General features: G+C 40.2%; 1 protein-coding gene across 3 annotated transcripts in view; it reads left to right on the plus strand.

The window, feature by feature from the left end:
* The window catches only part of NUMA1 (nuclear mitotic apparatus protein 1), a 65770-nt gene that overhangs the window by 3089 nt on the left and 44486 nt on the right, over nt 1–18195 (plus strand). Inside the window, exon 1 of one of the 3 annotated variants that reach the window (XM_014841983.3) lies at nt 6667–6792. The exons of the other annotated variants lie outside the window; for them this stretch is intronic. The gene's annotated coding sequence lies outside the window, so the exon portion shown is untranslated. Of the gene's footprint in view, nt 1–6666; nt 6793–18195 lie in introns of those variants that run through there. 3 annotated transcript variants of the gene reach the window in all.

The raw sequence follows: 18195 nt of genomic DNA on the forward strand, positions 1-18195 counted from the left end.
CCCTGGGCTGCTGCAGTGGAGTATGTGAACTTAGCCACTCAACCAGGGCATGGGCCCCTATAATTTACTTTTTAATTCTTATTTTTATTAGCTAATTTTTCATTTCTAGAAGTACTCTTTGGTTCGTTTTCAAATCTGCCTCTGTTTTTCATGGTATCTTGTTTTTGTCTCATGTTTTCAATTCGTCTTATGTCTATAATTTAAATAAACTTAACTCATGTTTTCAATTCATCTTATGTCTATAATAATTTTAAATAAACTTAACTTATAGTCTCTATCATATTGTTGAACTCTTTGAAGTTTTTAGGGGTATAATCCTGCCATTTGTTTTAACTGACTCTTTCTCATGATGAATTGTTTCCTCAAGTATTTTATAATTTTGGATTATGAGCTCGTATTTAAAGGAATATCATCTATGGTAATCTTATGTAGCTTGGGTTGAGGTCAGTTCTCCCAAGAGCAGTTTTGTGGGTTTTTTTAATCAACTTTGCTTAGGTATAATTTATGTACAATAAACTTTATTTAAAGTAAAAAGAGTTTTGACAGTTCTATATACCTATAAAAAGCTGCCACAATCAAGGTACAGAGCATTTCATCACTTCCAGGTTTCCTTGTGCCACTTTACAATCCATCTTTCCCTTCACCTTGGCCCCAGGAACTGTTATAGATTAATTTGGGTTTTCTAGAATTTTATGTAAGTCAGATCATACAGGTGTACTCTTGTGTCTGCTTTCTTTCAGGTAGCATGATGCATTTGAGATTTATCCATTTAGTTGCATATATCAGTAATTTGTTACTTTCTATTCCTAAGTAGTATTCCCTTGTGTGACTATATCATACAGTTTTGTTTATCATTCACTGTTGATGGACGTTTGGATTGTTTCCAGTTTTTGGCTACTGTGAATAAAATTGCTGTGAGCATTTATGTACGAATCTTTGAGTGGATGGACATATAGTTTCTTTTCAGTGTGGAATGGCTGGCTTTTATGGCAGGTGTATGTTTAACTTTTTAAGAAATTACCAGTTTTCCAAAGTGGTGGTACCGTTTTACGTTCCCATAGCAGTATATGAGAGCTCCAATTGCTTCATATTCTTACAGGCACTTGATATCGTTAGTCTTTTTCATTTTACCCATTCTCATGAAGGTGTAGTAGTATCTCATTGTGGTTTTAATTTGCATTTTCCTGATGACTGATGATATTAAACATTTTTTCATGTATTTATTGGTCATTCATATATCTCCTGGAGCAACTTTGTGCTTGCTTCTGTTGAGCACTCAAGGCTGTTCCCAACCTGGGACCAAAATGTCTTATTTTTCTCTACTTGTAGATTTCCAGGGCACAGGCTTAGTATAACTTTTAACTCCAAATCCACCTCTTGTTTTGAATTCCTAGGAGGTTTTTTCCTCTCACTTCGCTAGGTGATCAAAGCAAACTTCCTTATTTGCCTGTGGACAGATATTTTTTCCTAGTCTATCTTTTAAGCGAGGGTCCCAGCCTTTATATAAGGATCCCAGTTGCTTTTTGTTGGCTCAAACTCTGTCTCTTGGACTATGAGAAGGTCATAAATTCCTTACACTGCTGGGACAGTTATGCCATTAGTTCACTAATCCAGTTTTCAGCTTCTTTGTTTCCTGAGATTTCCCTTACTTTCTTGTGAGCTCAGTTTATCTATGTGTCATTTAGGATCCAATCAGGAAAACAGAAACCACACATAGGTATTTTAAAAGAGTGAACTCAGTAAAGGGAATTAGTTTAAACCCTTGTTGGAGGGCTGAAAAAACAAAAAGGGAATCTTTAAAAACCTTGATATAACGACTGCAGTAAGCAGCTGCCTCATCCAGGGCTGAAAAACAAAGGAAGGAAGATTGGGGTTATCAGAACCTAGAAATCTGGAGGGATCTGGAGTACCTGCACCCTGATTCTCTGAGGAGAGGGTGTTGCCTGGTGTGCTGATTTCTCAGGAGCTCACAGGAGGGGCCTGGAGGAGCCAGCTTTGGTTGAGCCCTGCCCAGCTGGTGCTGGTGCCTCTGAGGGGGCACAGTGAGGCTGGTCCTAGGAGTTTAGAAAGAAATGAGGAGGGGGCCGGCCCAGTGGCACAGAGGTTAAGCGCGCATGTTCCACTTCTGCAGCCCGGGGTTTGCCGGTTCGGATCCCGGGTGTGGACATGGCACTGCTTGGCAAGCCATGCTGTGGTAGGCGTCCCACATATAAAGTAGAGGAAGATGAGCAGGGATGTTAGCTCAGGGTCAGTCTTCCTCAGCAAAAAGAGGAGGATTGGTAGCAGTTAGCTCAGGGTTAATCTTCCTCAAAAAAAAAGAGAAAGAAGTGAGGAGGAACCAACTGCTGTTGTCAAGGAACAGCAAGCCACAGGAAGAAGGAAGTCCTTTGGACCCTCCTCCTGTCTTCCGTGTTCCTTTTAGCACCCTCTATTGACACTGACAGAACCTAACAGGGAGCCAGCTGGCAAAGGTGAAATGGAGTTGGTGGAGTCCAAGCCCCAGCGTTACAGAACAGAGCATAACAGGGTAGGTGTGGAGCTGAGAGAGAGTAACTTAACTGGCATGGTCTAAAAGGATGTTTATATTTTTCTAAGCGTTTCCGGGCATATTTAGTGGGAAGATTTTTGGATTATCTGGTTCATGATATCAACAGTCAGTAATAGCAAGAGCTAATTTTCTTTTTTTTTTTTGAGCATGTACTGTGAGCCAGACACTGTTCTAAGCATTTTACATGAATTGCTTTCCAAACCTCTATGAGGTAAGTACTATTATTACTATTCCCTTTTTTTTTTTTGAGGAAGATTAGCCCTGAGCTAACATCTGCTGCCAATCTTCCTCTTTTTTTGCTGAGGAAGACTGGCCCTGAGCTAACATCCGTGGCCATCTTTTTCTACTTTATATATGGGATGCCTACCACAGTATGGCTTGACAAGCGGTGCCATGTCCGCACCCAGGATCTGAACTGGCGAATCCCGGGCTGCTGAATTGGAACGTGCGCACTTAACCACTGCGCCACCGGGCCGGGCCCATTACTATTCCCTTTAACAGGCAAGGAAACTGAGACCCCAATAAATTAAGTAATCTACCCAACATCATACCATTTGTAAGTGGTGGAGTTGGTGTTCTAATCCAGGCATTCTGGGTTCCATAACCCACATTCTTAACTTCTTTATTAAGCTGAAAGTGCTTCCCTCTGTCAAACCAAAATCTATCTTCCTATAACTTCCACTCACTAATTCTGGTTTTGTCTTCTTGCAGGGGGCCTCAAGTCTTTCTTCTCATCTGCATGACAAGCATGCGTATATTTGTAAAAAGTTGTCATGTCCTCCCCAGCTAAACATCTGTACTTCTTGCCTCACATTTGCCGCGACCTAACTTTCAGACCCTTCACCATGGTTGTTGTCATTCTCCTTCTACGTGTACCCTGACTTAGCTTTTCAAAGGTGGGGCACAGAGTTGTCTGCCACTAATGCAACCTGAGCCTGCCTTGATGTTTTGAGTAGCTCTGTCGGATTCGTGGTTCACTGAAAGTGTGCTAGTAACAGCCTCTCCTCCACCTGCCACCTTAGGCAGCCGTTTTTTTTTTTTTTCAAGGCAACTTCTTTAATATGAAAGACTGTATCAGGTCTCTACCATCCCATGTTAGTTTGGTTGATTTCTTTTATTCTAAATGCAGGGCTTTATATTAAGTCCTGTTAAATTGTGTCTTGTTATTCTTGGTAACATCAAACCTCTTAAGATCTTTTCGCCAGATCAAATCTAAAAACATTGTATTTTCTGTCCTTCACAATTTATAATTCCCAAGTTTGACAAGCACGCCTTATATATTTTCATTCTGTGTTTGGTAAAGATGCTAAACGTGGTAGGTTTGAGAAGTAAGCTCTATGTTACACCACTGTAGATCTTATTCCAGTTGATGGAGGTTTTGGGGGAATAGTTTTAACTATTCCTTCTGCTAAATTAGGGGAGGAGCTATCTGGAAAGGGCAGTATCTTGGCTGTCAGTGAGGAGAAAAGAGAGTCAAGGTTAAGGGTTGGCCATTGGGCAATCAGTCACTTTAATAAGGGACCAATTGGCAGAAGTAAAATGATCTGGTGGCGTAGAAGGGAAAGAGGGCACATTGCACAGCGTGCTCCTGGGTTGAAGCCTCTGTTGGCAGCTGTTTCAGCTGCCCTTTCTGTCCTATTTAAAGGCAGTTTCTTCGAGGCCAGTGCAGAAATGCCAGTGATTCAGCCTTGCAGATTTCTTCTGCCTTATTGCATTTGAGGACTGGTTTATCTGGTGAGGAGTAAAGACTGCCTATATTTCAGGCATATTTATTTGACTACTTGAGTGCCTTCCTGTGACTGGCCAGACACTTTTGTAGGCTATCAAGTTTTTGGTATCCTGTGGCAAGGTAGATGCCGTAGGACCCAAGCTCTTGGTCCTGTGTGTGGGTAGCAGCTGCATTCTGCCCTTAAATGGGCATTTGTCACGTGACTTCTGAATGGCCTCAGTGAGGGGTGAGATAATTCTGTGGTGTGACAATGTGAGTTTGAGGGAAACTTCTTGTTCCTTAAGAGTTTGCCACTGTGCGCCTCATGAACTGCTGCAAAGTGAACTCTATGTGGTTGCTGACCTCCAAAGCCCAGTTTCCTTAGGGAGTGAGCAAATACGAAATGAGTACCTATTATATCTCTCACAGAGCTGAATATATAAAGAAGTGTATAGTATAGGATTTCCCTCCTCACCAACTGTGCAAACCTGTAGATACTTTTCAAGCATAATGTAACAAATACTTACATATTCTTCACCTGGATTCACCAGTTGTTAACATTTTGCCACATTTGCTCTCCACCCTTTGTTTTCTGAACCTTTTGACTGTTAGATGTGGACATTATGTTACTATATCCCCCAAATATCTCAGCATTTCCTGAAAAGAATGTTTTCTTGGGGCTGGCCCCGTGGCCCAGTGGTTAAGTTCGCACGCTCCGCTGCAGGCGGCCCAGTATTTCGTTGGTTCGAATCCTGGGTGTGGACATGGCACTGCTCATCAAACCACACTGAGGCAGCATCCCACATGCCACAACTAGAAGGACCCACAACGAAGAATTTACAACTATGTCCCGGGGGGCTTTGGGGAGAAAAAGGAAAAAAATTTTTTAAAAAAGAATGTTTTCTTATATAACAATACAATTAACATTCAGAAGATTTAACATTGATTCAGTATATCCAATATACAATTCCTGTTCAGATTTCTCAAATTTTCCCACTAATGTCTTTTATAGACATTTTTTCAAATGGGGATCCCTTCAAGGATCATTGATGCACTTAGTTGTCATGATTTTGTCATGTCCCTAGTCTGCTTTAACCTTGAACAGTTCTTTAGTCTCTTTTCATCTTGAATGCCTTTTTGTCTGTCATAGCATTGACATTCTTTAGAGTTCAGCTTAGTCTTTTGCAGAATGTCTCTTAATTTGGATTTGTATGATTATTTCTTCTTGATTGGATTCAGGTTAAATATTTTTGGTAGAACTATATAGGTTAATACAGTAGTTTGATTAATGAAGCTAGAAGACCTATGGAAGATTATTCAATTTTGCATGACAGTATCTAATTTAGCACTTGCTTTTATTATCTAATCTGTAAGCCCAATAAGGAATTGAGAGAAGAGAGAACTCAGTAGGACCTGGAAGAACTAGGGCAGACTTTGGGAGGAAGACGGGATTCAGAGATGGACAGAATTGGAGGCAGTTGGAATATGGTTAGATAAGCCACTGTTTGGGCTTCCCATCCCACTGTTAGGGCTATACTATATCAAGAAAAGTGAATTTCCTCTTCAGAGTTTAGAGCTCTGTATCTTCCATGGTGATTATACTACTTTAGAAAGCCTGATAATTTACAACTCTTGCTTTGCCTTCAGACAGGCCTAGAGACTGTACCCAACATTTTGCCAGCTGCCTAACCTTGCGGAAGTTTCCTCACTTGCAAGCTAGAAAGGGTGTTAATAAATCTATAAAAGGTTATTGTGATGCTCATAGTGAAATATTGTATAAATATTTAAATTGCAATATTTGAATGCCTTTATGTGGGGGCAAAAACTCCCTAGTTCTGCCATATGCCCACTGGAGCATTTATTTCTATTACCTGCCTAACCCCTGAAGGTGTTTGAATTTATCACTGCTGGATAACTGAGGGCATGGAAATGAGAAAGGGCTTGGCTCATACAGAGAGAAGTGGGAAGACTGGCTTGATTAGTTCAGAGTGTACACTGTGGACTAGTGGGAAATAAAGTTGAATAAATGACTTGAGGCCATATAATGGAGGACTTGGAAAGTTAAGCCAAAGAATTCTGATATGATGCTTTAGGCTGAAGAAAACCCTGAAAGATTTTGAGCAGGAGAGACACACTTGGAAATGAGAGTGGTATGGAGCCTCCTGAGGAAGGACCTTTCCTGGTTTGGAGACTGGAATCCTCATAGGGCAGGGCCTTCCCACTGCTGACCAAAGGAGGGTGTGGTTTGGCAGTCTTGCCACAAGAGGCCAGAATTTCTGCCCTAGTGACTCTTCCTGTTTTGCCACTGACTCACCCCATTGACCTGTGCTGCGTGGCTTCCCTTCCAGTTGCTGTCTGATCTACAGAACACTGGGGCTGCCCAAGATGATGTGAGATGATGTGAGGCAACAGTGGGTGGGATGGGGGAATGAACAAGCATTCCTGTCCCTTTGCCCCTTCCCTGGGTAGAGGCTAATTCTAAGCTAGACTGCCAGGGATCGCTTTGTCCGAGCCTGAGGAAGCTGTCCACCAGGAGGTAAGTCAAGATGGGCCCTGCCCTCTCTTTCCTTTTTCATAGATCAACTTTTTCCTCAACAGGATCTTTCCTACTTTCTTTTTCTCTGATCCAGGTTCTTCAAAGTAACCTTACTTGAATTACTTCAATTACTTGAAGCAAAGAGGTTACTGCAGGAGATGGGCAGAAACATATGCTTCTAGCTGTGGGGGGGAGTGTCCAGAGGTTTTCACTGATCCCTGCTGTGAGGTAGATTACCCAGAACTCTTGTGAGCCAGACACTGAACAATGGCTCGTACCCAAAGAGGGGGCTGCAGAGAGGTCCTGGTCTTAAGCCATCATTTCTCAGTGTCTGGGTTTCAGAACCATTCTTGGTTATGCCTTAGTGTCCCAAGTTATCGCCCTTCCTCTTTGAAAGATAGCAGTGAGGAACAGGGCAGGGGGAGGTGTATGAGTGAGGAAATGTTTTGTGGCTTATGCTGGGAGTCAGGGTGGCTAGGTTTCTCATCTTGACTATTGCTAACCAGTTGTGTGACCAGGGACAAATTGCCTAACCTCAGTGGACTGGAGTTTTCTCACATGTGAAAATGAGCAGTTTGGATTATATATTCTGAATGATTTCTTATAGCGCCAAAATTTCTGATTACATAATGTGTGATTGTAAAGTAATATAATAGTTTATTTTTAACACATGTGACAGATATTGTACATATCTTGTCCCCTTCATTTTAATTGTGGGACAATTACAATATTTGTAAGTTTGTCCCCCTCAAAGTAGTTGTGTTCTCAGCCTATACATTTATTCTGGTGATGCTGCCAGTGCCCAGAACATTTTTGGCTTCTGGCCAACCTTTTTAATATCTTCAGAAGTAGCGAATCTTCACTCTTGCTTGGTGGATTCAATTTTTGGAAACAGCCAGAAGATACTGTGAGCCAAAGAGTCAAGCAAGGCACTACCTTTTTTGGTGAAGAATGAGGTGTGACTATAAAACAGTAAGACTTAATTTTTGTGTATGTCTCACATGGAGTAGACTTTAAAGGCAGTTCCAGAGGAGTGTTTTGTTAATGTTTTGAGCAATGGTAATATTGTTAGAATAAACAAATAGCTTTCTAAGACTATTTTGATTACAGTTTTCATTTGATTTAATAAGATTGAAAATACTTGTTTTAAAAAGTGTCACTTCCTTTATTCATCTGTTGCCAATCTTCCTTTTTTTTTTCCTTGAAGATTAGCCCTGAGCTAACATCTGTGCCAATCTTCCTCTACTTTGCTTGTGGGTCGCTGCCACAGCATGGCTGATGAGTGGTGTAGGTCCATGCCCAGGATCTGAACCTGTGAACCCTGGGCCGCTGAGGTGGAGCAGGCCGAATTTAACCACTACGCCATGAGGCCAGCCCCTGTCATTTCATTTATATTCGCTGCAGATTCTTGCTTCTAGGTCAAGATAACTCGATAGTGGAGAAAATTAGCCTTTCTCCTGATAGTTCTCCTAAGTCACAAATGTGTTGAGGGCCAAAAAGGGTTGGAACATGTAGCTGTAGGACGTTATAGCTGAGGAGGCATTGAAGTCCCATCTCCAGAAGATTCACAGCCACAGGTTCTTCAGGCTACAGCAGCCACTGTTCACCAGCATGCCAGAGTCCATCAGGATGATTCCTGGGTGTTGTGGCTGAAGTAGATGGTTTGGTAGCTCCGATCTTTTGTAGGAGAAATGATAGATCATCACTTCATTGACTTTTTTTCTGTCAGCAGTTGTGGGTTTGAGAAAGGGTAGGGATGGCCAGGAGGGTGGGTGGGGAGTCAAAGCAGAGGGGCTATCTTGAATGCATTTAAATTAGGCTGATTTTAGTACCTTGGAATCTATTCCTGGAAATGGTGGTCTGGTTGATCACCTGTCGGTAAAGTAAGGTGTTAAGCAGCCTAGTCAAGCAGTTCTGTCACTAAGTCACTATGTGATCATTTGCAATTCTCTTTCTTACTCTAGGCCTTATTTCCCTCATTTTTATATTGAATGAGTTAGACACTAGAAGTTCTAAATCTGAAAACAGGTAGACCTAAGGAAGTTTGAGGTGGGGGAAGTATCTATTTGTTCTAAGCTGCTTAACTATTAGAGTAGGGGTAGAAGTGGAATTTCTTTTTAGCCCTAAATTATAGTGACTTTATTCTCTACTTGCAGTCACAGCTGAGTGATCAAACATGAAGTAGCTATATAATGAGAAGCAGGCACTGGGAACTTTCTCCTGAGAAACAATTGCAGGACATGCCAGTCCTGAGAGAAGTCACTCCTTGGGAGGATCTATTGTTTGAAAGAGCTGGGGGTGAATTTCATCAAAATGGACAGCGTGGATATTGTGATTTAGAAGATTTAGAGACTTTGTTCCCTGCTGTTGTTAATTTCAAGCTTTTCTTTAAAGGGATTCTCTTAATGATTGGTGCAGTAGGATTCGTTTAGAGAAAAAGCCCCATGTAACCACAATTAAAAGTTAAATGCCCAAGAGCAGAGCCAGTTGCTGGAGAGACAAAGTGACCTACATAATCAGTTGCTTTTCAATACTTAGATCCTACAGTGACCCCAAGGAGAGAATAGACTGCTTGGTGAGCTCACTAGGCACTAGGCTGGGAGATTTGGGCTCCAAACAGAGGAGGAGGTAAGCTGTAGAATCCACACCTCTTAATCTCCCTATTTCTCCTTTCCCTTAGTGCCCTTTAGTTTTAATTAGGATTGTGTAAATATACTCAGTTCGCCAGTCCCCTTAAAGTGGCAGGCCCATGACATTTTCTGTTGGTCACTCATGCTAAGTATGTGACTTTAAATTAGAGGGATTCTCCTCTTTGACAGTTTGGCTTCATTGGCTGCCTCACTGAAAAGAATTCACTAGGTTAGGGCCAGTTGGCTGTCATTCAGTCAGGCAGCATAATTTACTATCTACTGTGTGTAAGCACTGTACTGCAATGGAGCTGATAGGTGAATAAGATGGTTTCTGCTCTCCAGGAGCTTAGTCAAGTGAAATATGTATGCAGCTAATATTGACCCAAGGAGGAATGAAGTAAAGTATATAGAGGAATAAGCAATATGGGAGCATATAGACGAAAGAAAAGTTGTTCCTGAATTGGGGGGAACAGGGAAAGCTTCTGAAGGGAGAAGGCATTTGAGCCAGGTTATAAAGGGTGAATAGGAGTTCAGTAGGTTTAGAAGAAAGGGCACTTTGGAGGAGGTCACAGCATGGGCAAAGGCACAAAGCCTGGAAAATGCCTGGCATGTTGGGAAAAAGTGTTCCCGAGGTAGGAGATATTTTAGAGGAATGAACTGGAGGTGAGGCTGGAAAGGAAGTTTGACAGTTGGATTTTAAAGAACCGTAAGTGTCATGCTAAGGGATTTGCATTTTATTTTGCATAGAGTTAGCTGCTGAATTTTTTTAAACATTTTTTAAAAATTGCTTTTACTCCCCAAATCCCCCCAGTACATAGTTGTATATTTTAGTTGTGGGTCCTTCTAGTTGTGGCATGTGGGATGCCTCCTCAACATGGCCTGATGAGTGGTGCCATGTCCGCGCTCAGGATCGTAACTGGCAAAACCCTGGGCCACCGAAGTGGAGCGTGCAAACTTACCCACTTGGCCACGGGGCCAGCCCCTGCTGAATGTTTTTGATGTAAGGAATAACATGACCCAATCCATTTTAGTTAGATCTTAGTCTGTTTTTTTAAGTGTGAAGTCTTAGATTTCAGGGTTGGAGAAGGTGGGGGTCCTGGTTCTTAGAGTTTGTCAGGCATCTCATGTTTGGGTGCTTGATTCCTCAGTTGTATTTACTAAAGCAACTCCAAAAGCGAGAAGGCAGGGAGTGGTCAGCAGTGTCCCTTTAGACTGAGCTTCCCAACCCCCAAAAGATGAAGGTTTTCTCAAGCATATACATTATGCACAGTCTTCTTGCTAGTAGGTTGCTTACTACTGTTAATGCTTTGATGATAAAATTTCTCAAAAGGGGTGGACTTTTGATTATATAGTGGAAACCAAAAATATTGTTTTGAACCTGATTAAAAAATAGTATGTATGGCACTGGTCCTGTGGCTGAGTGGTTAAAGTTCTGCGCACTCTGCCTCGTTGGCCTGGGTTCACAGGTTTGGATCCCGGGCACAGACTTGCACCACTCATCAGCCGTGCTGTGGGGCATCCCACGTACAAAATGGAGGAAGATTGGCACAGATGTTAGCTCAGGGCTAACCTTACTCAAGCGAAAAAGGAAGAGCACTGAGGTCAGCCCCGTGGCCAAGTGGTTAAGTTTGCGCTCTCTGCCTTGGCAGCCCAGGATTCACAGTTCAGATCCTGGATGTGGACTTATGCACCACTCATCAGGCCACGCTGTGGCAGCATCCCACATAGAGGAACTAGAATGACCTACAACTAGGATATACAATTATGTACTGGGGCTTTGGGGAGAGAAAGAAAGGAAAAAAAAAGAGGAAGATCGGCAACAGATGTTAGCTCAAGGTGACTCTTTCTCACCAAAAAGAAAAAAAGTAGTGTATATTTATTGTAGGAAATATGAAAAATATAGAAAACTTTAAAGAAGAAAACTAAAATCATCCATAACCCCACCATCTAGAGAAACTCAAACTCACTTATTCCCATTTTAATACTTCCTTTTAATATTTTGTTCCTATGCATATTTCTCTTTTGCATAGTCTAGATCATACATTATCTACAATTTTATATTCTGCTTTCTTCCTGTTTGCCATTGTTTTCATTATATAAATTTACTTATAATGTTACTGAAACTCTTTATAAATATTTCTAATAGCTGCATAATACTTTCTCATATAGAGTTTTTATAGTGCTTTCAGTTTTTTCTATTTTAAACCATACTGTAATACTTTTATATAAAGTATAAAAGTGATATATATAGCAAATAAGTCCCCTGTTCTTTACCCTTCATCCTAATCCTACTCTGCAGAGGTAACCATTATTTATTAATTATTTACTAATAGTTTTAATTATTTATTATTAGTTTCTGGTGTGTTTTACGTGAACATTATTGTGCATAAGTTTTTGTCAATATTTTTGGTTATTTTCTTGTGATATATGTCTGCAAGTGGATTACTGGGTCAAACAATGTGAAATTAATTTTTTTCCTGATTGTATGTCATGATACAGTTTAGAAAACTGAAAAATGAGGTTTTAAGGGAGAAAATAAAAATGACCCATAATTCCACAACTCAGAAATAAACATTATTTGGTATATTTCCTTATAAATATACAAACACATATTCACACTCACAAGTATGCAAGAGTGTGTGTATGTATGATACACACACACACACATATATATGTAGTTTAAAAAATAAATTGAGGTCATACCATACTAAAGTGATTTTTTTCAAAATGTTTTTTTCTGTTTCTTTTTTTTGAGGGAGATTGGCCCTGAGCTAACAACCTTGCCCATCTTCTTCTACTTTATATGTGGAATACCTGCGACAGCATGGCTTGATAATCGGTGCATAGCCGCACCCAGGATCCAAACCTGCGAACCCCAGGCCCCTGAAGCCGAGCGTGTGAGCTTAACTGCTATGCCACGAGGCTGGCCCAAATACTAAAGTTTTTTTTTAATAGATTTTTTTTTTAGGATTGGCACCTGACCTAACATCTGTTGCTAATCTTTTATTTTCCGTTCTTCTTCTTCTCCCCAAAGCTCCCCCAGTACATAGTTGTGTATTCTAGTTGTAGATTCTTCTGGTTGTGCTGTGTGGACACTGCCTCAGCATGGTCTGATGAGGGGTGCCATGTCCACGCCCAGGATCTGAACTGGCAAAACCCTGGGCCACCAAAGCGGAGCACGTGAACTTAACCACTCAGCCATGGGGTCGGCCCTCTAAATACTGAAGTTTTACATCCTGCTTTTTAAACTCAACAACATTTTTTTGAGTATTTCCCCATATCATTAAAATTATTTAAAATATTTTTAATGACTGCCTAAGATTTCATCATATGGATGTATTATAATGTATTTGAGTCATTCTTAGATGTTTAGTTTTTCTCCAGTTTTTCATAATGATAAATAATTCTACTATTAATATATATTTTTAGGCCATTCAGTTCCTGTATGATCATACAATTTTTGTGTTTTTGTGTCTGGCTTATTTCACTTAGCGTAATGTTTGAATATGAACTTGTTTTTTAGGTTCTTGATATGTATTGCCAAATTTCTTTCCAGAGAACCACTAAAAGAATGCCTGCTGAGGGCCGGCTGGGTAGCACAGCCGTTAAGGGCGCATGTTCCACTTCGGTGGCCCGGGGTTGGCCAGTTCAGATCCCGGGTGCGGACATGGCATCACTTGGTACGCCATGCTGTGGTAGGCGTCCCACATATAAAGTAGAGGAAGATGGGCATGGATGTTAGCTCAGGGCCAGTCTTCCTCAGCAAAAAGAGGAGGATTGGCAGGAGTTAGCTCAGGGTTAATCTTCCTCAAAAAAAGGAAGGAAGGAAGGAAGGAAGGAAGGAAGGAAGAATGCCTGCTTACTTGAATGAGAAAATGCAGCATTCTTTCTTTGATCATTAATTTGTCATTCATAATACTAGATAAAGTTAACTTTCTTGGAGAGTATGCCAGCTTTTTTTGGCCATTATTATATAAAATCAAAATTTCGGAGAGGATGGAAGGAGAAAGTAGGGGGTCACTGATATGAAGCCCTGTTTGCTAAAATGACCTTTGGAAATTAAAGGAAAAGGAAACAAGTTACCCTCAATTTTCCACTTATAAAATAGGGATGATGGCACCTTCTCCTTCTGCCCTACAGAAACTGAATGGCCTGAAAATCCATGGCCTGGATCTTCAGAAGGGTAGGGTCTAGAGGGGAGAATCAACCTTCCTTTCCCACAAAGGTCAGGGCTCTAGCTCTTAGCAGTTGGCTGGACATGCTGGAAATGTTCGGCTGCTTCCTAGTGAATCTCCTCTCTACAAGCTAAAGGGAAGGAGAGACACCTTGTGTGTGTGTGTGTGTGTGTGTTTAGCAGCAGACATAGTGGGGCTTGCTTTGATTTCATATCATCATTGTAGTGTGTGAGTGGGAGCTATATTGCTTGTCAAAGTCTCTGAAGAACATTAGGAACTAGATCTGTTTCCCATTAGTTGAAATTAAAGAGACAAGGACGATGAAGAACAGCGCCTAGGAAACCCTTTAGGGTAGTGTCCCAACTCAGAAGTAGAGGGATGTCTTTTGACTTCATTTGAATGTTTTGGGCCTTTTTCTTCAATATTATATACTAGACCTATACGACATATAAATTTATTTAAAGATGAGCCGCACTGTCTAATATAGCCACACTCTAGTCAATTAGACAATTATTTTCCATTAAGAAACTTTTCTTTAGGTGTTAAATGTGAATTACTGTTTTATTTAGACCCAGGTAGCAAATATTTTAAGCTTTGCAGGCCATATAATCTCAACTACTCACCTCTGCCATTAGTAAACAAAATGCAGGCCATAGTTTGTTGACCACCACATAGCAGGAAATACATTAGGTAGTCAGAAGGTCTAGTTTTGATGGGAAGTCGTTCAAAAACTTAGCTTTGACATTTGCTACTTACTAGCTGTGTCACCTTAGCCTCTCTGAGTCCTCATATTTACAATCAAAGTGGTAATACTTTCCATAAAAAAATAAGAATGACCAATTACATATATGGATAGATGTTTAACTTTTCTGGAAGTCAGGATAACATAAATTAAAACAATAATATATTGTTTTCTATCCTTTATGTTGGCAAAATAAAAAAATAATATCTATTGTTGGAAGGGTGTAGAAACAGGAATTTTTATGTTCTGTTGGTGGGACTATAAATTGGTATACCTTTTTGGATGGTAATTTGGGAGCACCTATCAACGTTTAACGTGCACAACTTTAGCAATTCCAATTGTTGGTATAAATCCTAAAGAAATACTACTTTGTATGTAAGAAGAGGTGTGTACCAGTATTATTGATGCAGCAGTCTTTGTCATGACAGAAAACACTGAACAACCTAAATGTCCAGACATAGCAAAATGGGAAAATAAAGTTGTGGCACAACCTCACTGTGGCATTTTTTCTCAAGCTTTTAAAAGTATGAGGAATCTATTATATACTGATGTGGAAACTTATCAAAGAAGTTTTTAAGTAAAAGTAAGTTGCAGAAAACTTATAGTCTGATTACAAGTGTGTAGACCAAATGCACACAAAAACTCTTTATCTACACACGTATATACATATATATGTGTATCTACACATATATGTGTATCTCTATACATACTTGTATATATACATATATATGTGTGCATGCTTGGGAAAAGTCTGAAAGGTTATATAACAAACTTAAGATAGTGGTCACCTCTGAGGAGGGGAGTGCCTTTGGCAAATGTGGGTTAAGGTTTGGTGAATGGAGAGTTTTGCATTTTACTCTATATACTTCTATGTTATATTATTTTATAGCAGTAATGTATTCTTTCTCCTGACCACTTGTTTGGATAGCTGGTGGGCCTATCTGCACTTGCCAGGACTGTGACAGAGTAGGGCTAATTCCCCAAGCCAGCTTGGCCCACATCACTTCAGTTGGAATCAGCTGCTGAGCCAGAGCAAGGAGCACATGCGGGGGCGGGGGGGGGGGGGGGCAGTGTGCACAGGTGGCTGGGAGAGGCAGCCAAAATAGGACAATTCTAGTTTACCAACAGTCACTATCACATGTCATGTCTTGACATTCTCCAAATTGCTTTGCCCTTCGTTACCACCCTGGGCCCTGAGGAGAATTCTGTGAGCGAGTGAGGCAGGGATGATGACAGGAAAGGAAGCAATCAAAACATGAGACAATAAGGAAAGTGTATGTGTAGAAATAGTTTTTTCTTTCATGTAAAAAGAAACATGTACAAGGGTATTCATTACAGCTTTGTTTGAAATGGTAACAGATTAAAAATAGCTATGTCCAATAGGAAAATATGTGAACACATTATGGTATATTCTTTATATGGACCGATATTATACAACTTTTTAAAAGTATGAATTAGAATTTTATTTATTGACATTTAGGAGAATGTTCATGATAAACTGTGAGAAAAACAAGTTGCAGAGCAATGTTAAAGTGTAAACCTAGTTTCTTTAAAATAGAAACAAAAAATCCTCTTAAATATAAAAATATATTTGTGCTTATGTTTTTGGGGGCAATGCCGGAAAATCTATTAACATTTCTTATCTTATGGGAGGGCTTGGGGGGGAAATGAAAAGGGGCTGAGAGATTACTAATTTTTTTTTTTTATCTAACTTTGTATTGCTTTATTTGTTTTAGAGAACAAGGAAAATAAACTTGTATAAGCAAGAAATGAAGTTTCCTAAATATTTTTTCTTCTTAATTTTTAAGAGGTGCCTTTAATTTTTTTAGTGATTTAATGAAGTAAAGAATTATGAAAGTAAAAATAGACTTCACGTGTAAGTCTTCTCTGGGGTTTAGGGGAGGTATCTGGGTGGTGGAAAGAACCAGGAGTCAGGGAACCAACTTTGTAATTGTAGTTCTCGACTTTCTGATGTGAGAGCTTTAATTTCACAGGGTCATTTAACAGCCTTTAAACAAGCGCCCCAGTCTCCTCATCTCCAAAGTGAAGAGCTTGTACCAGGAGACACTGACCTCCAAGGTCCTTTCTAGCCCTGACACTCCCTGAAGCTGTGATTCCACAATTGAACTACCCCTTGGGATCGGAACATTGTATTTCATTTATTTTTAAATGCTTTTTATTTTTTTTTTACACATTTTAACATTGAAATTAGGATGCTTTTTATAATTGGTGGCATCTTTCAATTGTCATTGGCCATTTTTTTCACATTTTTATCATCTCTGGAATTGAGATATCTTATCATTGATGATATAGGATAGTTCTACTTTTCAATGCCGTTTTTTTTTGTTTTGTTTTGTTTTGTTTTGAGGATGTGCTTTGTTAGGAACAAAATATTCTGGGCATATTTTAAAATACCTACTTTTTGGTCTCTCTTTTTAATTTTGGGGATGCTAGTTTACCGCATGTACTCATTTATCTGATGGAAGAGTTGATTTTAAGTTTCTTGGCTTTTCTCTTCTGCAGACTGGAAGGTGGTTTCTAAGCTCTTGATGTGCCAGACCAGAGACCAGAAGTCTCTTTTTTTTTTTTTTACTACTGACAGCTTTAAACTTTCATCCCTCCTTCATTCCCTTGTGCCCCACATCTTAACATGGTGATAAGAAAGCCTGGATCCCCCTTCCTTTAGTTCTGGCAAATGATTCTCAATGCCGTTTTTTTTTTAAAGGTTGGCACCTGAGCTAACATCTGTTGCCGATCTGCCTTTTTTTTCCTTTTCTTTCTCCCCAAAGTCTCCCAGTGCATAGTTGTATATTCTAGTTGTGAGTGCCTCTGGTTGTGCTATGTGGGACGCTGCCTCAACATGGCCTGATGAGCGGTGCCATGTCTGTGCCCAGGATCCAGACCGGTGAAATCCTGGGCCACCGAAGCGGAACGTGCAAACTTAACCACTTGGCCACAGGGCCGGCCCCTCAATGCCATTTTTTTTTTCATTAACTATAATCTTGTCCCCTTCGTGGGCTTCCCTTGCTTCTAATCCCATCAGATTCACTCACATCACTGAGACATCCTGGGTAGGGAGCAGGAGATGGATATATTATTTGAGCATGCAAGGATTTTATGCATCCTTACTTAACTGGTAGGTATCCTATATGTAGCTGCTGCTTGAAAAGTCAGGTAAATATATATGTAGTCTCAAGATATTCAACTTAGTGCTCCTGAATTTTTATTAATCCCTCTTTTAGTTTTGCCTGGTGTTTGCTTTTTATTTGAAGTTTAATATACATACGGAAAAGTGCATAAATTAAAATATATAGCTCATGATTTTCCACAAAGTGAACACACCTGTGTAACTACTCATATCAAGAAGCAGAACATTATAAGCATCCCATTAGGCCCTTTCCATCATTAGCCCTCTGCTGTCTTTTTTTTAAACGCAGTGAAAATGTACATAGGGATGGTGACTCTGTTGGTTCATAAGTGGTGGCTCATGGTTGTCTTCAGTGAGTCTGCTGGAAAGAGCTCCAGATTTGGACCCAGAAGATCAGAGTTGCATCGTGGTCCTGTTGCTTTTTAGTTGTATGACCTTAGGCAAGGTACTTTTCTGAACTTCGTTCCTCTTGGATAAAATGAAAACAATAATGTCTGTCTTGTAGAGCTGTTGTGAGGATCATGTGAAATACTTTGTAGATGGAAAACACTGTCAGTGGTAAAAAGCTGTATACAAATGCTACGTCGTTTTTGGTGAGGGAGGTAGAATCACAAGCAGGAGATGATGTGAACCTAAAGTAAGGAGGGAAAGTGAAGAAGTTTGTCTGATCCTGAAATCCATTCTCTTAACCACCTGTATTGCCTCCTT

Source organism: Equus asinus, chromosome 20 (genome assembly GCF_041296235.1).
Source record: "Equus asinus isolate D_3611 breed Donkey chromosome 20, EquAss-T2T_v2, whole genome shotgun sequence".
Classification (NCBI taxonomy): Eukaryota; Metazoa; Chordata; class Mammalia; order Perissodactyla; family Equidae; genus Equus; species Equus asinus.